Source organism: Aotus nancymaae, unplaced genomic scaffold, assembly GCF_030222135.1.
Source record: "Aotus nancymaae isolate 86718 unplaced genomic scaffold, 86718_ANA_hifiasm-v0.15.2.pri h1tg000014l, whole genome shotgun sequence".
In the NCBI taxonomy this organism is placed as follows: Eukaryota; Metazoa; Chordata; class Mammalia; order Primates; family Aotidae; genus Aotus; species Aotus nancymaae.
In genome coordinates this window covers 90,508,133-90,534,075 of record NW_026988425.1, presented here as the reverse complement: position 1 = coordinate 90,534,075, position 25,943 = coordinate 90,508,133, and the positions used below count along the sequence as shown (strand labels likewise).

At 34.9% G+C, this 25,943-nt stretch overlaps 1 long non-coding RNA gene across 1 annotated transcript in view; it reads right to left on the bottom strand.

Moving 5' to 3' along the window:
* Positions 1-25,943, bottom strand: part of LOC105729993 (uncharacterized) — a 662,720-nt gene that overhangs the window by 14,246 nt on the left and 622,531 nt on the right. The window contains exons 10-11 of the long non-coding RNA XR_010342619.1: positions 25,802-25,849; positions 24,535-24,612 (exon numbers count right to left, since the gene is read on the bottom strand). This is a non-coding gene — a long non-coding RNA (uncharacterized LOC105729993). The remainder of the gene's footprint in view (positions 1-24,534; positions 24,613-25,801; positions 25,850-25,943) is intronic.

Sequence of the window (25,943 nt, the reverse complement as noted above, 5' to 3'; positions counted from 1 at the left end):
TGAGAGTAAATACACAACCAGGCAACAGGAGGAAATACAATGATACATGCTTCAGTTGAAGCAACGTTTTATACCCTTCAAAATAGAGGCGATATCAGATGCCTGTCTGCCTAAAACTGCCCTTGGTCCAACACTCCTCTTGGGATCCACTAAATGCTTCGTCAGTACTACAGAGTGAATAATTCATTCCCTGGGCTTCTCCCTCCCAGTCAACATGAAAGTGGAAAGGTCTTTGAAAGTCCACTGGTTAGTGAATAATGACACTACTTACAAATGCACCAGTGAATAAAATACATTTGCGGCACCAGCAAGTGATGAACTAACTCAGGACTGTCCAATAGAAATATCATGCAAGCCACATACATAATTTTAAATTTTCTAGTAGATACGTTAAAAATTACAAAGAAACAGGTGACATTAATTTTAAGAATAAAATATTTAATCCAACATATGCAAAAGACTATTTCAAAATGTAATCAATTTAAAAACTATTGATTACTTATTCAATCTCTTTATTCTTTATTAATCAGTTTAGATTTTTCTAATTCATTATAATTCGGTCTTGGTACATTATAGTATCTAGGAATGTAACCATTTATTCTAGCTTATCTAATTCATGATACATAAGTGTTGATATTACTTTCATGTGATCCTTTGTATTTCTGCAGTATCAATTGTAAAGTCTCCTCTTTTATTTATAATTTTATTTATTTGAGTTCTCTTGATTTTACTTGATTAGGCTAGGTAAAGGGTTGTCAATTTTGCTTATCTTTTGAATAAAAACAACTCAGTTTTGTTTATATTTTTATTTTTCTGTTCTTGATTTCATTTATTTCTGCTCCAGTCTTTATTATGTCTTTCCTTCTACTAATCAGGGGCTTGGCTTATTCTTTTTCTAGTTCCTGAAGCTGCAACTTAATGTTGCACCTTTTTCTTTTCTTTTGTTCTTCTTTTTCTTTCTTTCTTCTTCTTTTTCTCTCTCTCTCCCTCCATCCCTCCCTCCCTCCTTTCCTTCCTTTCTTTCTCTCTCTCTTTCTCTTTCTCCCTCCCTCCCTCCTCCTCTCTCTCTTTTTGTATTTTAAATTCAGGGGAACATGTGCAGGTTTGTTATATAAACTCTTGCCTTGGGTGTTTGTGATGTACAGATTCTTTTCTCACACAGGTATTCAGCTATCAATTTCCCTCTCAGGGCTGCTTTTGCTATATCCTTTATGTGTTGTGCTTTTATTTTTTCTTTTAAGATAGTTTTTTAATTTTTTTTTATTTCTCCTTTAACACATTGGTTGTTCAAGATTGTATTATTTCCACATTTTTTTGAATTTTCCAATTTTCTTCTTATATTGATTTCTAATTTCATACGACTATTGTAGAAAACAATACTTGATTTGATTTCAAAGTTTTTAATTTGTTAAAATTTGTTTTGTAGCTTAATACATGATCTATTATGTAGAATGTTTTGTATGTGCTTGAGTAGAAGGTGTATTTTGTTGTTGCCAAGTATAATGTTTATATATATTGGTTAGATTCATTTGGTTTATAGTGTTGTCCAAATCCATGCTTTATCTTTTCGTGTTTTCACTCTTTATTAATATGCATTGTTGAGAGAGGGTATTAAAGTTCCTTACCATTATTGTATTGCTGTTTATTTATTTATTCTTCCAGTGCTGATAGTATTTGCTTTATATATTTAAGTGTCTGATGTTGGATGTATAACTACTTACAATTGTTACATTTGCTTGGTGAATTTACCACTTTTCATCATGTAATGTGAAAATTACATGATGAAATCCTCTTTGTCTCTTGTGACTGTTTCTCACCTAAAGTGTATACCATCTGATATAAATATAGGCCTCTATGCTCTCTTTTGGTTATCATTTGCATGGAATATCTTTTCCATCCGATACTTCGGCTACATGTGTCCTTAAGTCTAAAATGTCTCTTATAGCAGCATATCAGTTGATCTTGCTTTTTTAATCCATTCAAACACACTATGTCTTTTGATTGGATAATTTAATCCATTAACATTTAAAGTAAATATCAATAGGTAAGGACTTATTATTGCCATGTTTAAAATTGTTTTCTGAATATTTTATGTTTTAATTGTTTCTTTATTTCTTTTTTACTATCTTTCTTTGTGATTTGATAATTCTTTTATATTTTTATTTTACTTTTGGTGGTATGCTTTAATTCCTTTTTCTTAATCTTTTCTGGCTCTACTACAGATTTTCACTGTGGTCACCATAAGGATTACATAATCATCTTACAATTTTAATATTCTATTTTAAGCTGATGACAACTTCAATTGAATGCAAAACATTTACACTTTTACTTCCCGCCTCATTTTATATTATTAATGTTGTAATTTACATCTTTTGATTATTCATTAAAATTAATATAGTTATTCTTAATATATGTTTTTAACTTTTATACAATAAAGTGGCACCACCATTAAAATATTAAGAAAATTTTGAATTTGACTATATATTTACCTGTACAGTGAGTTTTATACCTTCATGTGATTTTATGTTAATTAAAGTCATTTCACTTGATCTGAAGAACTTCCTTTGGCATTTCTTGTAAGACATATCTAGTGGTAATTTACACTCCCATCAGCTTTTGGGTTTTTATACTTGTTTCATTACTGAAGGACAGTTTTGCCAGATATAATATTCTGGTTGCTATTTTTTTCTTTCATTATTTTGAATATATCATCCCACTCTCTCCTAGCTTCCAAGGTTTCTGTTGAGAAATACATTGGTAGTCTAAGTGAAATACATTGGTACTCTGGTGGTCTTTTGTGTGTCATAGTTTATCTTTTCTTGATACTTTCAAGATGCTCTTTGTCCCTGACTTTGTTAATTTAATTATAGTATTTCTTGGTGTACACCTTTTCAGATTCAAGCTATGTTGGGACATTTTGGCCTCATATATTTGCATATCTATCTCCCTCTTCAAATTCGGAAGACTTCTCGCCATTATTTCTTTAAAAAAGCCTTTACAGGTTTGCTTTGGCAGGGATAGACTTTTGCCAGTTAGTCCAGCCTGAGTTTTGAGATAAATTAGCTAGTAGTATCTACAGGTAGGCAAAGCTTGCTGTCAGAGTCTTTTGTTGGGCAGTCACTGTGCTATGAAGTGAGGTGTAGCTAAAGTCTGAACTCCATAGTTTGGTGGTCTGCTAGCTGAGCTTCAGGTATAGGCTGTGCTCTTTGGGCAACTGCAGTCACTACTGGGTTTCCAGTTCAAGAGGGGCTATAGATTGTACCCTGCAGTTGAAGGGGGCTATCGTCTGAGCTCCTGAATCAGGCAGAACAACAGGCTGTGCTCTGTATTTGAGTGGAATAACTGGCTGGGCTTTTTCCCTGGGCTGTGCTGTGTAATTAGGCAGGGCCTTATACACAGGGAGTAGACTGGCCTTCAGGGCAAGGCAGGGCCATAAGCTATACTCCGTCGCCAGGTAAGGCTGCTTACCAAGTATATTAGTCCATTTTCATACTGCTATAAAGAACTGCCTGAGACTGGGTAATTTATAAAAGAAAGAGATTTCATTTACTCACAGTTCAGCATGGCTGGGGAGGCCTCAGGAAACTTGCAATCATAGTAGAAGACAAAGGGAAAGCAAGCCACCTTCTTCACAGGGCAGCAGAGAGGAGAAGTGCCAAGTGAAGGGGGAAGAGCCCCTTATAAAACCATTGGATCCTGTGAGAATGCAATCACTATCATGAGAACAGCATGGAGAAACCACCTCCATGATTACCTCCACCTGGTCTCTCCCTTGACACGTGGGGATAATAATTCTAGATGAGATTTGGCTGGGGGACACAGCCAAACGATATCACCAGGCTTTCTCAGTAGGGGCAATTGCAAGCTGTGCTCCTCAATTGAATAGGGCTTCTGGCTTGGCTTCCTGCCTATCCAGGACCACACTCTGGGCTCTGAAAATGGGCAGAATTTCTTCCTCGGTTCCTTGGTCAGGCAGGACTACAGGCTGTATTCTGCAGTTGTATAAAGTTGCTGAATGGGCTACCTGCTCAAGAAGTGCCAATAGCAATGCTCCAAGGTTGGGCTGGAACATTGACTTGGAACTCCAGCTGAGGAGGATCAACTCCGAGGGGAGGCAGAGCCACTGGTTGCATTCTGGCTAGATCACACTGCCTGCAGGGATACAATGCCTCTGCCAAGATCCACGTGCTGATTGCTGTGAACCCACCCCCTTTCTCTGTTCCTACGTGACCCCAAGTAGCCTAGTCCCTGCAGTGTTCTCTGTGAAAAAGGATAGAAGTGGCCCCTCCAAGGAGGCACACCAATATGCTTGTGAAGCTGTATATTGTTCTCGGGCTCTCTTTTCCCCACTGGACAAACTCTAGGCCTAGAGAAACCTCTCAGTGTGTTGCCATGCCAGCCTGGGGCAGAGAAAACACAGTGAAAGTGAAAGTGTTCCTCTTACTTTTCTAAGGTGGCTTTATGGAGCCTCTTTGCAGTTTTAATGATCTAGGAAGGTACTTTAGCCTCACCCCCCAGGTTCTGGGATTTTCACAAAGGCATTCTTGTCAGTGACTAGTTGCTGGTTAATATTTCTATGAGGAGAAATAGAGGTAGGACCTTCAATCCCACCATCTTGCTGATGTCACTCTCTAATGGTTACCTCTTAAAAAGTGATTATGCTCATGAAGCATTTGATAAGATAATAATCCAAGGAGACCTTTTAGAATATATTTATCACAGGCTTCTATTTTTTAAAATTAGTCTATATGAGCCCTTAAATTACACTCAATTTTTAAATATAGGAAATTGAGAACAATTAGCATAGAATTATTGGCAAAACTATACCATGTGAGTGTAAAGTAAGACACAGTGTGCTAACCAACTCTTGCTCACAGGCAAATGGAAATAATTATATGCCACTTAATAATTAGACCTGAATTCAACTTTAAGCTGGAGGGAACAGAGACTCAGAACCAGGGATAGAGCACTAAATATTATTACTAGAGTTGTCTTATGAGCAAGGATAATACCTTAAATATAATATTCATGAGTTTTAAAGGACCATCTGGTGGGATTAATTAATCCAGAGCGTTCATCTGACAGTAATTAAAAATCACAAGCTAAGGAGATATAAGTAGAAATTCAACTATTATAAAAAGAAACAAAAGAAAGAGGAAAAATGGCAGCTAACTGGAAGGAAGATAAATTTCAAAAGTCTTGTTCTTCCTGAAGAATTTAAAAATTCAGAGCTTGAGTAGGTTTTATAACACAGAGACCAAAATCTGGCTCCAAGCAATGAAGGAAGGCAGGAACTAAATGTGAGGAAGATAACTTCTTTCTTTCTCTACCTTTCTTCCCTTCCTTCCCCTCCCCTCCCCTTTCCTCCTCTCCCCTACCCTTTCCTCAGTTCTGCTCTTGTTGCCCAGGCTGGAGTGCAATGGTGCAATCTTGGCTCACTGCAACCTCCATCTCCTGGGTTCAAGAGATTCTCCTGCTTCAGCCTCTCAAGTAGCTGGGATACAGTCATGCACCACCATGCCCAGCTAATATTATATTTTTAGTAGCGATGGGGTTTTGCCATGTAGGCCAGGCTGGTCTCGAACTCCTGACCTCAGGTGATCCACTCACCCCGGTGTCCCAAAATGCTAGGATTATAGGCATGAGCCACCATGCCTGGACAATGAATGTGTTTTCTTAGGCTATGGATTGTGCTGATTTAATAACTTGTTATAATGTGAATAAGGATACCCCATGCATTTCAGAAATTAGGATGAATAAAACAGTTCCAATTAGTAAAATGACACCTCTACTGGGAAAATGGAGAAAGAGACCATGAGAAGAGACAGGAAGAGTGGTCACATTACTGAGATTTTGCATTTCATTTAGTATTTTTAGTTTCTCAATAATCTTAAAAGTTATATACTTAGCTTGTTTTAATAAGAAGGAAACAGAAGCTCAGAAAAGCTAAGTCAATTTCTCAAAGGAACATAGCTGATCTGCCTAACGCTAGTCTCTATGCAATCCTGTGAATGTATAGTAAAACCACAAAGTCTTGCTCTAGCAGAGTGAAAAGAAATTTTTATCATTTATAGAGATTGGAATGCGGCAGAACTGCTTAAGAATTTGAGAAATAAAATAAATAACAAAGCTTCTGACATTTATTAATGCTAAAGGGTGAGGACCTAAAATAAATAATTGTTAACAGGGCAACCTCGTTAGTTTTGGGCAGTGTAAAATCAGGTCCTGAGCTTAGAGTGGGTGACGTGAAGAGGTGCACAACCCTATATAAGAAAGAATGAGGGGCTGGGCACAATGGCTTACGCCTGTAATTCCAGTACTTTGGGAGGCCAAGGTGGGTGGAACACCTGAGGTCAGGAGTTCAAGACCAGCCTGGCCAATATGGTGAAACCCCGTCTCTACTAAAAATACAAACATTAGCCCGGCATGGTGGCACATGCTTATAATCCCAGCTACTCAGGAGGCTGAGGGAGGAGAATCACTTTGACCCAGGAGGTGGAGGTTGCAGTGAGCCCAGATAGTGCCATTGCACTCCAGCCTGGGTGACAAGAATAAAACTCTGTCTCTAAATAAATAAATAAAACTATATTTAAAAATAGGATTTTAGCACTTGGAGGAGTGATTTCTGGAGAGAAAGATACTTAGCAACTCAAGAAAACGTAAGTAAAATTTAGGGCTTAAGAGTAGAAATTTCCAGAAGTTTTGGATTGCATTTCAGGTTGGTAATATTTAATATTCCATTGTATATTATTACTTGTAATCCTCTTACTCTCAAACCAACCTTTAAGATTAAAAACAAACTTTGAATTAGTAAAACGTTGTGAACACAAAAGAATCTCAAGAGCGTTCCGACTGATTTGAAAAAACACTCGAAACACTTAGCATCTTAAGGGGCAGAAGTTATAACAGGTAGGAAGCAAGTCAGACTAGACTGACCCAGAAGAGATGACACCCTAGGAAACACTAAAATATTAGATGAAACTTTCTATAGCATGAGGCCGGGAGATACAAGGTAACATCTTAGAACACTAAAGCAAAGAGCGACGTCAGAAGGCTGAAGGATACAGAGACATTTGAGTTACACAAGAAAAGGACTGCCACCCTAAGGTAATTCTCAAAATGTTGCAAGTGAATTTTTGAAAGATAGGATTGACTTTACCTAGTTCTGGGCAACAGCCCGGTTACCTAGGGGGCCGATGCTGTTTCTGATGGTGCCTCATTTGCCAGTCTGCAGAACTGAGATTATGAGCCTTTATGGCAAACGTTACCATCTCAAACATTTAAATTTTTTCATTCACAAATTCATAGTATTCTAAAAATGTTTCTCAATGTATTATTTCAAAAACAGATCCAAAAGTGATAACATAGATGTAAATTTGTATCACTCCTTTTGTCAGAAAAATTTCTTAAAAATACTGTCTATGGATATTTCTGAGTAATGCTCATGGAAGCCCTGAGGTAAGTGAATTTTGATTTAGAAACCAAAAACTCTTCTGTAATATGCTTTTGCAAAATCTGTGACTGTTAACTACATGAGAGAAATGTATTAAAAATAAAAAGATTATTTAACAAGCGAGCCAGTGTCTTTTTTTTTTTTTTTTTTTAACTGATTAGGCCAGCTTTTGGGAACACTGTGGGCAAACAAACTTCTGATTGATTAATGACTGATCCAATAAGATTAATACACTCCTGTAAGTCATATGAAGCACAGGTCCAAGGAACAGATGGTTGAATATATCTGTAGAGCCACACTGACAAACTACAGATAAAGACCTAATGAAACTATTAAAATAAATTTATATATGTCAAACATCTGTTCTTTTATAGCTAGTACAATAAGTAACAGAACAGCAATGGAATCAATTTTGTCCCCCAAATAATGGTTGCATTGTTTAAATTTTGACATTGGCCAGATGTTTAAAAGCAGTCTGATGATTAACATATATAAATACATAGGATGATTTCTTTTGCAAAAGCTTAAATAAATTAAAATAATAAGAAAAAAAGGTGGTAGCCAATTTTTCTCATCTGTATATTTCTCAAATATCCAGTGCTATATTTTATACATATTACCCACAAAACAATAACAGTTTTGTCTCCTTACCACATTAAAAACATTCCATCTTTTGCAGAACTGACTTTACCATTCTTTTTGCTGTTGACTTGCAGGCATCAGTGACTATTTGTGGATATCAAGTTCAATCCATATGGTCAAAGATAGGTGATAGATTGTTTTAAAATTCTAAATGAATTCAAGAGATTTGTTGTCAAAGATAAAAATTTAGTATAATTGAATGTTTTCACAGTGCTGTCATTTTTCAAAAGCTTTTTAAAAACTCCCACGAATTTATGTGAATTTTAAAGTATACTAAAAGAATATTTTACTACATACGTTGATGAGTACAATTGAAATAAAATATCGAATTTTATCTAAATGTATTACAATTTTCTATAATAATGTGAATCTGGTTAGGAAGAAGCAATTAGAGTATATTCAGAATATTTACAACATAGTTCATTTTTTTTAACATTAGGTGATTAGTTATGCCTCATGACACTTATCTCATCTATTCTATCAAATTTTGAGGGGCAAATATTAAGCTGCCTGGCTACAGTCTTCAATTAATATATTTTCTAGGAGAATTCACACTAATTAGCATGATGCTAAGAGAGTATCAAAAGCTTTTCTATTTTACTGTCTAAAATTTAGCTCTTTTCCACACTGCTAATAAATTCAAAATGGCAAATAATGTATACATTGTCCTATTAACTCGATGAAATACAATCACAAACAACTGATTTCTGAGAGTGTCAAATTCTGTTCAATATTTTTCTGACATATCTCCAATTTACTAGAGGTAATTTTATAATGTAATATTTTGGAATATAATTTTGATAGAGGTCTAAATAATTTCATAATTTAAAAAATTTAGAATGCATAGGCAATTTTTTAAAAACTGGTGTTTCTATTTTTCATAATGTTCTACAGGAAGAACGATAACTTTCTAAAATAACCTAAGAGGATAGGCAACAATATTCAGTGTGACAAATATGAAAGACATTTTGATGACAAATCAACATCTCTCATTGTATTTGTTAGCCATTTTTCAATACTACAAATGTCATACAAATACCATGAGACCACATATAATACATAAATAAAGGGGATGTGAAGATTGATTTGATTTTTATTTTTAGTTCACGCTGCTCAAAATATTTTCCTCTGAAATAGAGATAAAAATAAATAAGTAAATCCAAAACTTCCTCTTTATATTGTTAGTATAAACCTATAATTTTTTAAAAGGGAGAAAAAATATTAAATTAATTTCTGTGTAAAATAAATATTTAAATACCCTAAAATTCAAACAGAGTAACTTTAAATTGGTATATTCTGTTATTTTTCAAGATACCTTTTTTTTCTGGATTTTTAAAGAAAGAATAAATTGTGAATAACTTTAGAGTTACAACACATTATTATACATCTTTTTAATGCAAATGGAGCATGTTTGTATAGTGTAACTAATATTAAAAGGCAATCATTTAATTAAATTCTATATTCCTTTAAATTTCTAAATAAATATGGATTTCCTATATAATGAGAAACAACATTTCAAAATATCCTTTTCTTAGATTTTTCAATCTTATTAAAATACTGTTACAAATTCATAAATAATACCTTAAAATAGCTTGCAATTTTAAAATATTCATTCATTACCCTGTTAATGATCTGGAACACATTGACTAGATATAAAGAATATGTATTTAAAAAATGCTATTCCTAAATAGGTGTAAAGGCACATTTTTGATGATTTAACCAAATAAAAAAAAGGAAAATCAATTCAGAATTATAACTAACATTTTAGTGCTCTTTGCTCTGTATCTTTCTCTGTGTCTGATTAAAGCTTTATATAGCTAAACAACCATATGAATAAACAAAATGTGTATGACTAATATCAATATGACAGTCATGAATAAAACAAAGCATCAGTAAATATATTCACTGAGCTATTATGAAGCTCATGTAAGATAATGTACATGAAAGCACTTAGGAAACTGTGACGCAGTACATAAATGTAAGGTGTTATTATCATTATTATGTGCTTCTGACTGTACAGCAGAAGAATGGCAGCCAAATCTATTGTAAAATTGCATTCTTCGAAGACAATGAACTTAATATTCTAAAGCTGATGCACAGGTGTACTTTTGTATTCGGAACACCAGACAAAAGAAGCAATCTGAAAAAAAAAAAATCTCGTAAAACTCACAGACATCCCAGAAATTCTCTCTTCTTGAAAAGAACATGTGTCTTTTTTGTCACAGTATAGTGGGAGTTTTTACATGACTTTTTCAATGTTTTTACAGACTTAAAACAAAGAGTCAAACATAGGGAATCAGAAATCAGAAATCTGGCTCAAAGTTTATTCTAGTTTACTACATGATTACAAAGAGACTTAATCTCTCAGACTTCAGTTTTTACATTATAAATGAGTCTAAAATGGCTTTCTCACAAGGCTTGATAAAACATTTCAACACAATCCACTGATCTGCTGTGTAAAAATATGTTTAAGTATAAATATTTATGATAATCTTTAAAACTTTCCCCCTCCTTACCAGCCTGTTATGACCCAATGTTACCTTAGCATGTATTCACCAATTCTTTTTTTTTTGGCACATTGTCTCCCAATTGCTCACACACAGCATCCTACCCTACAGCATTTCTCCAAACTATTTCTGGAATTCTTCCTGGGCATCTTGTTTGGCAGCAATGGAAATGCATAGATCTGAGCTCTCATGAGCTTTCAATAACCAGACATTTTTCTATGTTCCGCTGGCCAGGACACTCTCCTCTACCTTGCAGCATATTTTTCCGTGCTCCGTTTTCATAAACCATTGACTCAACCATTTCCCATCTAACCCTGTTAGTGGATAACATTTTGTCTGACTTTGCAAAGAAAATAGAGACAGAAGAAGGGTGAGTAAAGTTAACAATATTGCATGCTATACTTTAAAATAGCTACAAGAGAGGATTTTGTTCTTACCACAAATAATTGTTTGCAATTACAGAAATGCTAAATACTGGATTTGATCATTACACAACGTATATATGTATCGAAACATCTCACTTTACTCCAAAGTATTTACAATTATTATATCTTAATTTAAAAAAAGAAAAAGGAAACTAATAATTTTTGTTGTAGTGTCCTTTTCTCCTTCTCTTAGCTTAGAATGAAGTATTTGTCTCTCTTATGTAAGTGTAATCTTTCTACCTGTGCTTTAGAGCCGTATTCCTCAAATTACCTTTAAAGAACCAAATTTTTAAAATTTTCAATCAATATAAGCTGACATTTTTATTAGATTCAATTAATATAAAATAACTGTGCAAAATTAGTATACAAGCTTCTGAATGCTTATTTTCAATTTCTGTGCCTCACCTCACAAATCAATAACAAACAGTTGATGAACCAAGAGCAGTTCTTGGGCCTGACTTGAGCAGCATTTATTAGTGTGCAGCACCTCGTATCTTTTTAGGGATGTTGAAGTATGGATTATCCCCTCTCCCGCATCCTTCTCCTCCTCTATTGGCTTCCTTATTTATATTTAAGTGTGCTCATGTTTCTTCAAACTACCATTCTATAGCTCAGCTATACTTTCCATCTAACAGTTTTAAAGAGTGATCGGCGTAACTATAGGCCTGCCCTCTTCTCTACCTCACTCCTCAGCTTACTCTTGTCTGGCTTCTATCTCAATTGTGCCACTGGAACTACTCTTGCCAAACAAATAATCAGAGATTTTTCCCCTGTGTGACATTTGGCAATGGCTGAAGACATTTTGTCACAACCGAGGGATACTACTGGCATCTAGTGTGTAGAAGCCAAGGAATCTGCTAACCATCCCACAATGGACAAAACAGTTCCTCAAAATAAAGAATTACCAAGTCCAAAATGATCTGAGGTTGAGAAACTGTTTTAAAAGCAAGTGCCACATTTCAATCCTAATATATCTTTACATCTTCCAGGATTAGACACTGTCAAATAATCTCTAATTCCAGATTCAGAGGCAGCATCCAATTGGCTGAGTTCAAGTCATGCACCGCGACTCTAGCTGATAAGCAACTGGGAGAAAGAATATCTGCTCCCCTTTGCTCCTGTGTCTTCTTTCCATCTAGAGATTCCCCTCTAATTTGTATTCAGATGATAGCTAAATGAAATGATGAAGGTTGACTATAGTGTCACAAACCAAATATGTATTTCTTCAAACTGTCCATGCTTAACTCTCTGAAATGGTCCCAAATCAGAGTTGCCACACAAAACCTGACTCTTTTTCTTTTTTCTCTTCTTCCTCCCTACATCTAATTACCAAGCCATGATTACTCTATTTGGTATTATCTCCAACCTATTCATTCCTCTTCATCTCAATCTCCAATATCATTGTCAGTAGGAAGGGTGAAGAAACAAGCTTCAAAAATGGGCAGAAACCAAAGGCCTCTGAATCTGGAATGAGTGACCCGAAGAAGCTGGAGATGAAACAGAAGTCATTTCAGCTCTGACAGTGGCAGCAGTGGCTCCCAGCATCTTGTGGCTGTGGTGCTAGGTTATCCAGTCTCAGTGAGACTCTTTCTGTGACATGAGTATTGACGGATCGTCATTTTGCTCCTATACTCTTACTAAAGCAACTTGCATCCCAGTTTCTTGCTCTTAACCTCCTCCCAAAACATTCTCAAAACTGCATTTGGAGTTGTCTTTCTACAATACAAATCTAACAAATTCATCCCCCTGCGTTAAAACCAGTCAATGGCTTCTAATTCCCCTGTGGATAAAGACAACCTCATTAAGGTTTGTCCAGCTTTCTGATCCAGCACCTGACTACTTCTCTGTTCTCATCTTTGACTATTTTAATTCCACATATGCATGAGATCATACAGTATTTGCCTTTCTGTGCCTGCTTATTTCACATAGCATAATGCCCTCCAGGCCCATCCATGTTAATGCAAATGATAAGATCTTCTTTTTTTTAAAGATTTAATAGTATTCCATTTTTATTCATTCATCTATTGACAGACAGATGGGTTCCATATCTTGGCTACTGTGAATAATGCTGCAGTGAACGTGGAAGTGAACATAACTTGAGATAGTGATGTTATTTGCTTTGGATACATACCCAGAAGTGGGATTGCTGGATCATATGGTAGATTTTTAAAAAATTTTTTGAAGAACTTTAATACTGCTTTCCATAATGGCTGCACCAATTAATATTCTCACCAACACTGTATAAGGGTTCCCTTTTCTCCACATCCTTGCCAACACTACTTGCTCCTTTTATATTATCAAAGATCATATAGTCCTTCTCTATTTATACTATTATGTTACATTGTATGTACACATTTTATTTATGTGTATTCTTCTCCCTTTATAGAGATAAACACTTTGAGAGCATACATTTAATATGTTGTATCCATTTCTTTATCTCTTGTCCCTAGTTTATCATTGGGCACGTGGGAGGTGCTGAAAAACTAATTTATGTGACAGTAATGTCTGGATTCTGTTTCCTCCCATGGCTGCTCCTTCTTTCCTGCCAAGGTCTATGTTCCCTCGTACCTTGTTATTGTCTCCTTACTTACCATGGATTACCCAAAAATAATACTACCTTTCCCAGGGCACACTTTGTCCATTTTACCCAGTGCAAAGCAAGAGGGTTAGAAGTCACAAGACTTTGCTACATTCCCTCCATTCTTCACTGAACCTGAGTTAGACTGCCTCTTATGAAAATGGAGAAAACGCCTCTCTTCCTAGTATAGTCAGAACAAGTCCCTGAATCCAGGTGTGGACAACATGCTGTTCCTTCTCTTTCTGTCTATCTTCCACTCCCAACTTTTATTTTGCCTCAAGCAACATCTTCAGAAAACATTCTTGGCACATGTCTATCCCATGCCCTTTATATAAATTATCTACATAAATGAACACCAGCTTCCAACTTACACTGAACCAGGACTATCTCTAAGAAAGAATATATAAAATTATATTCTTGATCCTATTCTTTGATTGTTATAAAACGTCCTCAATGGGAAGAATCAGAAATATATCCTCAGTTGAGTAAAGGTTAAAATGTAGGTATAGCAGATAAAAGCAATAATATGTTGGCCGGGCGCGGTGGCTCACGCCTGTAATCCCAGCACTTTGGGAGGCCTAGGCGGGTGGATCACGAGGTCAAGAGATCGAGACCATCCTGGTCAACATGGTGAAACCTCGTCTCTACTAAAAATACAAAAAAAAATTAGCTGGGCACGGTGGCGCATGCCTGTAATCCCAGCTACTCAGGAGGCTGAGGCAGGAGAATTGCCTGAACCCAGGAGGCGGAGGTTGCAGTGAGCCGAGATCGCGCCATTGCACTCCAGCCTGGGTAACAAGAGCGAAACTCTGTCTCAACAACAACAACAAAAAAAAGCAATAATATGTTTTACATCTTTTGCAAATACTAAACTTCCATTTCCATTTATAAGAATCACTATATTGGAAGAATGGACCATCAGTAGACTATAGGGGTCCTTCACCCAAATGAAAAAATGTAATAGACATATTGGCTCTCAGAAATAACTGATGAAAGAATTTTTTAATAAAAATAAATAGCAAAGTTTCTAATAGTGTATACAATATATAAAGCATTTTTAATGATATTCTAAAGTATCAATCCCATGTCACTCACTCCAGAATGTTCACTAATTCTGTATTCTTAAAGCAGAAATCAAAAACCAAGATGGGAGGCAGAATTTGTGATTGTTATCTACCATGTAACCTCAATATTTAATTTATAATATGCAGAACACTTTTCTATCATAAAAGAAAATTCATAGAATTTTAGTCCTAAGTTTTCAGGGAAAAAAAATCACTTTCAATATTTAATTATTGTTATTTACAAATATTGTTATCACTCACAAGTACTAGAAGGGAAATTATTTCCATAAAAGATGTTAATTATCTGTAAATATCTTTATCTACAATGGCATATCAAATCCTAAGAGATTAGTAAATCATTTGTCAAGGTACATATGACAATGGTCATATTGAGGAAGAACTCTTGGATGTTCATACTTTAAGCAAACATTCTCACACTCTAGCAAGATCTTTATCTGTTCAGCTGCTTGCATGTGTTGCAGGATTGCTGTTCACCATCTACTTCCATGTCTGTGTATAATTTTCATATTCTAATTGTCCTGGAATTTACTGAACTATTACATTTATAGTTCTGACTCACCTGTACAATGTGGGAAATTTTTTGAGTCAGAAGCCAGCTCTCAGTGGATATGGTCCTTCTTCATTTTATGTACTACTCTTAGTTTCTCTTAATATTTTTCCTGCTAAACTATCTTCCCTGATTATCATGCTATCTCAAAAGCAGAAGAGTATGTTTCAGATGATTTTATGTAAAGAGAGAGACTAGCACTCTTATCTATTAAAAATCATTTTCGTGTTTATAAACCAATATTGTGTTTTCCTCCCTCTCTCCCTTCCTTCCTTCCTCCCTCTCACTCTCCCTTCTTCCCTTCTGTCATTTGTGTGTGTGTGTGTGTGTGTGTGTGTGTGTGTCTTTCTTGTCCCTCTGTTTCTTTGTTTATTTTCAGTGTGGGAATTTGTTTTCTGATTACATTGTAAATATGCATTTGTTCACTATATTAATTCCTTTGTAAGTCTGTGACTAAATCCAACTCTACTGTTTGTGATTTGCTGGCCCTTCCATTCATATATATATATGTAAATATATATGCACACACACATATAAATATGTCATATGTTATATATATACATACACATATGTTATATGTTATATATATACACTCATTCATTCATATATATGATACATATATAAAACATCATGTATGGTCTTTTGAACTAGGCCTCAAAAACTACAGATACATGATTTTATGCACATATATATATAAATATATTTTATATCTCCAAGACATGTGCTGTCCTTTTCATTCATATAAATTATATATGTACTCATTCATATATTATATACATAAATATATGCATATATAATATGTAGATGATATATGTATATATGTACATATATAAATTCACATAAGGTCTTATGGACTAGACTTAAAGACTACAGATATCTGAATGCATTCTCCCTGTTAGCAGATGTCAATATGACATCTACTAGCTATAGAATAAATGATATTTTATAAACCAGGTTATTAGTTGAGATCTGGAACTTACTTTGTTATTCAATTTTTTCCCTATCTAATCTTTACAAATATGTTCTTTTATTTGTTTTGAAGTCTCAACTTCAATTTAACAATTCAGAGTAGAAGGTATGAGGAAGTTTATATGGCTGAAGTGTTTTGCATGTTACATGATTAGCATCTCCATCCCTTAATCCATTCTAACAAATGATTGCTACGGTGTATGTATGTGTTTGGAAGAATTCAAGTTGCTTTGTATGATCCCCCAAGCACTCCAGTACTTGCATTTTTACCAACATGGGTCTTCTTTTCACATGCTTGCCTTATTTTGAGAATTTAGCACAGCTTCTTATTTCTTTTAACATTGATAAACTTCTACATGTATTTATTTTAAGCTGTTGTTACCTCCTAGGCTCAAGACAAAAACCCTAAGCACCATATTTGATTTCTCTCTTTCTTTCGCTCCACTCTTTATAATCCCTTGGAACAAACTGTCTACTCAACCTTCAAAATACACTCCATGTCTTAAAATTACCTTTTACCTCTTCTAACTGCTCCCCAGTCTAACTCACTCTCATATATCATCTGAATCACTACAGCAATTCAGTACAGGTCTCTCTGTTTCCATTCTTGTTCTCTTGTATCTATTCTCAACTCAGCAACCAGACAGATCTTGATAAACCTTCATTCCTTTGCTAAAACCTATGAAGGGCTTCTCACAACACTTGTAAGAAAAGAGGAAGTATTTTTGAGAAGCAGAAGGCTCTAAGCAATAAGGCTCTTAGATACCACTATACCTTCAGCTTCCAGAATTCCCCCCTCACACACAGCTTTGACCACACTAGTCATTTGCTTTTCCACAAACATGCCAAGTTCCTGCCTGCCTCAGAGCCTTTCCCATAATGTCTCCTCTGTCTGAAATGCTCCACCATCAGGTCCACATATGGATCCTCTTTGTATCATTCAGGCCACTATGATCATATGTAAGTTCTCTGTTCTCCACATCATTCTTCCATCCCCTTATCTTGCCTTAATTCTCTTGTAGTCTTTATTATTTCCTGAAAATATATCATTTGCTTATTTTTCAATATGTATTGTCTGTTTTCTTCTTTGGAATGTAAGTTTCTTTAGGAAAAGGACTTTTTCTGTCCCTCTTTGTGTCTCAAGCACCCAACAGTAACTGATATATGGTATATAATGAATGGATACAAAATAAGTATCATGTGAAATAGATGTTCTTATTATTTCTTATTTTACTGCTATAGAATCCAAGGCTCAGAAAGGTAAAGCAACTTGTCTGGTGTTAGGTTGCTAGTAAGTGACAGAGGCCAGGTTAGAATCTGAGCCCTCTGCAGTGTGGTTTGTTACTCATAATGATAAATATATCCCCTTCCAGACACTTACCCATTCTGCAGGCTCTGGTCATTATGTGGAGTTGACTCCCATCTGTAATACTTAAAAAGAAAGAACTTAATCCTAACCCCCATGGAAACCCATTCATTGGTCACTGTGCATGATGAATACAGCCTTCTTTCCTGGTCTCAATATCATACTGAACATTTTTCTTGTCCTTGTCATCGAAGAATTACAGAATGTGTTGTAGATGTGATTAACTCATTAATCTTCACAAAACATAAGTAAGGTTAGTAAAATTAATTATCCTTGTTTTACACCCAAACAACGGGGACCCACAAAAATTATTAGGTGTACTCAAGGTTTCATAGCAAGTTTAAACCAAGAACTTACAGAGCTGTTTCCACATGTTTATTAGAGAGCTTTTAGTCTATGAGATGGCATAACACTTAAACTAATAGCAGCAATTTTATCTACAAAAACCACTATGAATTGTTATTAACAATTAAACATAAGATTAAGTCATATCCTTCTTTTGATTATTCCCATGAAAGAGATGTGAAGTGGGAGCTGATATTTTCTATAGCCTCTTCTAACTCTGTGTTTCCCAGATTTACTCTGAGTATTTGAAACATAGGGCTAGTTGAAGAGTGTTTTCATTTTTATTCCTGAATGTAATTTCAGTAAAATCCCAGAAGGATATTGATGTGAATTGCTATTAAAGTACAATGATATTGGTGAGGCAGTGAAGTGCAGGATTTGCAATTACTCAGTCCCAGGTTGATATCCTAGCTCTATGACACCTTACCTTTGTCCATAGGTTAATATTTAAATCCCTTAATTTATTTCTTCATCTGGTAAGTGTGAGCAGAAGTAATACTGATCAGAGAGTACTTTGGAGTGTTGATGACATAGTACACTTTCAGGACCTGGCACTCAGTCAGCTTCCAGTAATAAATGGCACTTACTATTATGCTTGTATTGTATTTTATTTCTTTATTATAAGAAAGGAGCTGTGATTATTTCATATAAACAGAACAGAAATTAACATTTTACTATTTGTGAATAATGTTTGGAAAAGCAACCACACTGAGAAAATGTGTGCAGAAGTGTTCAGCTTCCTCGTGAGCAAGCCTCTTTCAATTACTTTATAAATGAGCATCTATTTGCTTCCAATTGTATGCTTTGTATAGGACTTGTATCTTTTAATGCAGCCAGCAGGACTTACTACTGGTAACGATATTCACCATTAACTTCAAGTAACCTTGGTAATGTCAAGGTATTAAACCCATTTTTTCTTGATATTAATTATGTTTTTCAATTTTAAATGGTTATTTTCATCTATTTCAAACTCCTGAGAGTTTGTACTTTGGTTATCAAAGTTGGCCTTGAGAATAGTTTGGTTGCTGAACAGAAACAAGCTTAAAGCAGAGTTGGGGTAAGGATCTAAGAAAATCTTGATGAGAACAAAGATACAATGTACCAGAATATCTGGGACACATTTAAAGCAGTGCCTAGAGAGAAATTTATAGCAATAAATGCCCATATGAAAAACAAGGAAAGATCAAAAATCAACACCCTATCATCAATATTGAAAGACTTAGAGGGGCAAGATCAAAAAAACTCAAAAGCTAGCAGAAGACACAAAATAACTAAGATCAGAGCAGAACTGAAGGAGATAGAGACACAAAAAAACCCTTCAAAAAATCAATAAATCCAGGAGCTGGCTTTTTGAAAAGATCAATGAAATAGAACGCTAGCCAGACTAATAAAAAAGAAAAGAGAGAAGAATCGAATAGATACAATAAAAAAAAATGATAAAGGGCACGTAACCACCGATTCCACAGAAATACATACTACCATCAGAGATTACTGCAAACAACTCTATGCACATAAATCAGTAAATCTGGAAGAAATGGACAAATTCCTGGACACTTGCACCCTCCCAAGATTAAACCAGAATGACACTGAAATGCTGACTAGACCAATAACAAGGGCTGAAGTTGAGGGAGAAATTAATAGCCTACCAACTAAAAAAAGTCAGGGTCCAGATGGGTTCACAGCCAAATTCTACGAGACTTACAAAGGCGAGCTGCTACCATTCCTTCTGAAACTATTCCAAACAATACAAAAAGAGGGAATCCTCCCTAACTCATTTTATGAGACCAACATCATCCTGATACCAAAACCTGACAGAGACACAACTAAAAAAGAAAACTTCAGGCCAACATCCACGATGAACATAGATGCAAAAATCTTCAATAAAATACTGACAAACTGATTGCAACAGCACATCAAAAAGCTTATCCATCATGATCAAGTAGGCTTTATCCTGGGGATGCAAGGCTGGTTCAACATACACAAATCTATAAATGTAATCCATCACATAGAACCAAAGACAAAAACCACATGATTATCTCAATAGATGCAGAGAAGGTCTTCGACAAAATTCAACAGCCCTTTATGCTAAAAACTCTGAATAAACTAGGCATCGATGGAACATATCCCAAAATAATAAAAGCTATTTATGACAAACTTACAGCCAATATCATACTGAATGGGAAAAAACTGGAAGCATTCCCTTTGAAATCTGGCACTAGACAATGATGCTCTCTCTTATCACTCCTATTTGATATAGTATTGGAAGTTCTAGCCAGAGCAATCAAGCAAGAAAAAGAAATAGAGGGTATTCAAATAGGAAAGGAGGAAGTCAAATTGTCTCTATTTGAAGATGACATGATTGTATATTTAGAAGACCTCATTGTCTCAGCCCAAAATCTCTTTTAGCTGATAAGCAACTTCAGCAAAGTCTTAGGATACAAAATCAACATGCAGAAATCACAAGCATTCCTATACACCAATAACAGACAAACAGAGAGCCAAATCATGAGCAAACTCCCATTCACAATTGCTACAAAGAGAATAAAATACCTAGGAATACAACCAACAAAGGATGTAAAGGACCTCTTCAAGGAGAACTACAAACCACTGCTCAAGGAAATTAGAGAGGACACAAACAGATGAAAAATCTCAAAAGTCTCAATTGCAGTAGGTTATGTGAGATCTCACTGGAACTAATGCACTTCAGGCAGCTACTCTCTCTCGCATCACATGAAATCTCATGCCTGCTCATGTGTGCATGGCTGTGCATATGTTTGTGTTTGTGGTTTGTGTTTGCCTCTGTGAATCCAGCTTCATTAATAAAAGTTTCTTTTTTTCCAAATTTTATTTTAGATTCAGTGGATACATGTGCAGGTTTGTTACCTGGGCATATTGCATCATGCTGAACTTTGGGGCACAAATGATCCCATCACCCAAATACTGAGCATAGTACCCTACCAACCTTTGCTTCCCTCTCTTCATACCCCTTCTACTGGTCCTTGGTTTCTATTTTTACCATCTTTATGTCTATGAGTAAAGATGGTTAGCTCCCCTTATAAGTGAGAAAAGGTGGTATTTGGTTTTCTGTTCCTGTATTAATGCACTAGGATAATGGCCTCCAGCTGCATCCATGTTGCTGCAAAGGACATGGTTTTGTTCTTTTATTGGCTGCAGAATATTCTACAATGTTTATTCACAATAGAAAAGACACAGAATCAACCTAGGTGCCCATCAAGAGTGTATTGGATAAAGCCCTTTTTTTTTTTTTTTTTTTTTTTTTTGCTTCCCCATTACTTTTCAAGTGACCGTGTGTTGACAGGTCATCTTATATGGCCTGACCTCACTATGATCTCCCTGTCCCAGTACGTAACCCCATTGAACTGATTCAGTACCTGGAGATTACTTTCAAATTTCTTGGATACTGCTGTGGACTTTTGTGTCCCCCCCTGCCGCCCCGCAAAATCCATATACTGAAGTCCTAAAGCCCAATGTGATGGTATTAGGAGGTGGGGACTTTGGGAGTTAATTAGACTTAGGTGAGGTCATAAGGGTGGCACCCCATGCTGAGATAGGTGCCCTTATAAGGAGATTAAGGGACTAGACTAGAGCTATTTCTCTCCATGTAAGCATACAGCAAGAACCGGAAAGAGCACTTTCACCAGGGAACCAACTATGCTGACAACTATCTTGGGCTTTTAGCCTCCAAAATCATGAGAAATGAATGTTTGTTGTTTAATCCACTCAGTCTATGGTATGTCATTATAGCAGCTCAAACTGAGGCAGATATATAATCTGATTGACCCAGAAATGCTCAGCTTCTCTCTGCTGGTGTGATTTTCCACATCGATAATGAGGTATCATCTCTAAAATGGTGTTGCTGGAAGGAAATGATGAGCATATCTACTGATGACGTATACGATAACTACTTCCTAAATGAAATTGATTTGTCTATTTTTAACCTATATTTTTATAGGACCATTGTTTACTTCTTTCATAAATATCTGATTTCCCCCGTATCTGCAATTTGAAAAAAGATCATCTAATGACTTGATATCAATCCTGCAACTATTTACTGGCAAAATTTATGTCACATTCTGCATGGTCCTATACAGAAACAGGGATTTTAAAAATACTGCTGATTATTTAGGTTATGCAATAGAAACTGGATGAAATATAAATAAATCATTTATAAGTCAGATATTTTTAGGCAAATGGGTTGCTGATTTTGGTTAATCATTGAAAAGCCTTGGATTGCTCAAGTGATTGATGAAAAATAAAGGATCTCAAGATAAAATTATTTTGAATTGAAGGTAGGCTCTGAGTCCAATGACTGGTGTCTTTATAATAGAAAGGAATAGGAAATTTGAGACACCGAGTCACACAAGGGGGAAATATCGAATAAAGACTGAGGCAGAAATTGGAGTTATACAACCACAAATCAAGCACCACCACCAGAATCGAAGGAAGATTTCCTGTTAGAGCCTTTGAAGCAAGTGTGGCCCTGATAATACCTTGAATTTAAACTTCTGGCCTCCAAAACATTTGCTTATGTAATACCGAAGACACCTCTCTCACAGAAGTGTGAGAGAATAAATGTCTTAAGTCACCAATTTTGTGATAATTTGTTGTGGCCATTAGAATTATGCCCTACTGTGGTCAGAAAATAATCAGCAAGATAAATATACCTGAAGTTATATAAAGTAATGTATAATTTTAGTTACATATACATGTATACGTATAAAAATTACATAAAGCTATGCACATGCAATAAATGATGACTGACTTAATAAATAAAAGTAATACAGGGCCGGGCGCGGTGGCTCACGCTTGTAATCCCAGCACTTTGGGAGGCCGAGGCGGGTGGATCACGAGGTCAAGAGATCAAGACCATCCTGGTCAACATGGTGAAACCCCGTCTCTACTAAAAATACAAAACATTAGCTGGGCATGGTGGTGCGTGCCTGTAATCCCAGCTACTCAGGAGGCTGAGGCAGGAGAATTGCCTGAACCCAGGAGGCGGAGGTTGCGGTGAGCCGAGATCGCGCCATTGCACTCCAGCCTGGGTAACAAGAGCGAAACTCTGTCTCGGGAAAAAAAAAAAAAAAAAAAAAAAAAAAAAAGTAATACAAAATGGTCCCCAAATGTTTGGGCTATTGGCATTTTGCATATCAGTGTTTCACAAACCCAACTGTGCAGTTTCTTGTGGAGCTTTTTAACAATACAAGTTCTTTGGGCTCCAGCCCAGAGGTATTAAATAAAATTTTCTAAGGATCGAGTTTAGGCATAGATATTTTAAAATCTCCACAAGTAAGAAATAAAAACCATGCCAAACCTACTATGACAACATTCTAAGAAATGCTGACCAACATACATATATATATCTTATAAAATGCATATTATTTTCCAGAAACAAAAGATTAATGAAAGCAGCTTATAACATTAAGTTTTCAAAGAAAACATTCAGAGAATGGGCATTCTTTTAAAGGCTTGGTTTATATTTTTAAAAAATGCTTTCACTGGTATGTTTCTGAAGCAAGGTTACAAAAACTTCTAACACTTATTAAATAACTGACTTGCAATTACAGGTCAGGTTGCACTCTCCAAAGAAAAATGTTATATTTTGTTTAACACTTGCTAGATTCAATATCATCCAGAGTGACTATTTCTATTTCTGTTCCAATTAGAAGTGTCATCCTCCAAGTAAACTTTCTTATCTTTTCAAATATCCATAGCCAAATAGAAGGCAGACAAGTAAAGAGAAAAAAAAACTCAGTTTTAAAGACAGAAAAGAGATATGTAAAATTCTAACCCCCGTATGGTTAAAAATCACTTTTCCCGATCATTTAAAAAAATCTCCCAAGAGTATAAAAATACAAAAATCATTTATTTTTTGTTGAATAGGACCACTAATTATAAGAATACAGAAAAACAAACCCCCACAGAATAAAGCAAAGAATAATTGCGGACAGACAACGGAAGTCTGTGAACCTAGAGCACATAGCCAAATAGTTGCATACTAGATAGGGAGAATTTGGATATGAATTCTAAGATAATTCTCTCAAAATTCATGATGTTTTCAAATTTTAATTAAGGAAATGAAACTTCAATTCAAATATGTGGGCATTGAAGTAGAATTACTAACATTCTTAAGGAATTTAATACGACTTTACTTATTTTTTTTCCCTCTGATACATCCATATTTGCTCAGGTAACACCCAAGATAATATTCTCAAAAATGAAGAGTAGCCTAAATTCTCAGTCTATAAAGTATACTAGATTGATAATCTGCAAGATTAAATTGAGTACACTGATCTGGATACTACTTAACTATACTCAAGTAACCTTTGCATCATGACTATATAAGATAGAAAATCTATTGATAAACATGTTTATTTTTTAGTAATTGTCTTCAATTTATATTAACTTTTATTTTCCTTTTGGTTTTCTATGTCTTCTGCAGCTTTCCATTTTACCAGGCTCATCCTAACTTATTTTACATTTAAAATCAAATATCATTTTTGTTAAAACTCTAAGTATATTTTTCAAATTGAATGAAAATTAGTCAGAGAGATAAATAAAATTAAACAATAAGACAAAATGAAATGCACCTTCCTTACCTCTCCTTCATCTTAAAGATATGTTTGTGAGGGACTCTGATGCAATCAATTTCTTATTGAATCCAGTGATCTCTGGAGCTATTAAAAGATAATTAGATAAAAGGTAAATATCTAAAAGATAAAAAATAAATTAATAAATTACATAAAATAAAAAATTTAGATTCTAGTATGTATCTAAAAGGCAGAAAACTAGAGGAAAGGTGATGGCCCTGATAAATGAAGGTGAAGTTACTTAACAATTGCTCAAGTTAAAGACAGTTCTGGAGAAGTTAATGATTTTAAAATATATTTCCAAGGCTCCATTTGGACCTGGCATCTATTCTGTCTGTTAAAATCACTGACATCGTCACTATCACTTTTTTTTTAATAGCATAAAGATCTTCTGTTTTATATTTAAGTAATGCTAATTTCATATGTGGATAATTGTAAGCACTATTTTATTCAATTGTATTTCATGAGAAAAAAAATTCATTTTTAAAAAATGCCTCCAGCTCACTGCCCTTAACTGATCAGAGAGGTTAGATTAACTACTTACCAATACCTGAAGGACAAAATACACAGCTTTACAATTTGCATAAGGAATATTGATGAGATGTTTTAAGTTAATTTTTTTTTTTCACCTCTGAAGCACCTATCATCCATCTCCTCCATCACACAACAACCTTAAACAACCAAAATATGATCTGAGGAGAATGGGGTTTGAAAATGCCTCACCTTGGCTTCTTCGTAAATTCATTAGAGAAAATAGACCTTGGAAAATGCACTTGCAGGTAAATGTTAGATGTCATAAATACTAAATAATAGAATTAATACTTACCTAACAAAAAAGTGTGAGTTTCATAGTTGAAAGATTTAATTTTATATATAATTTTACTTCAGGGTTTTTCAAAGGAATGCACCATATAGCAAATGTCAACTTTGGAAAATTGATGCATAGAAAATAAATTGTGTGAATAATCTTGGAAAAATTTTTACTTTTTATAGAACAAATAGTTTAAAATAAAAACAAGAAAACTCAAATATTACCATTTTAATAAATTACATATTTAATTTTTCTATTTTTTCTCCCAATCCTTGTGGATTTATATTCATTCTCATACATAGTTACAACATAATTCTTTGTAAGAATGTTTGTAATTGGTTACATAGTCTTTACAATTCAACTAAGTTGCTATAACATTATTTATATTACCACATCTCAATGTTTGGACATTTACTCTTATGATAACTTTTTGGACAAGGTTGATCTTACCAATAATTGCCTTACCAATAATTTTATATTCCAGGGAGACACAATAGTAATTTTAATGTATTTCTGTAAAAATAATAAAACCATAATTAGTAGAGAACAAAACATTGACATAAAGGGATTCCTGAGCATGTCTAACTATAGACACTATTTCATGCTA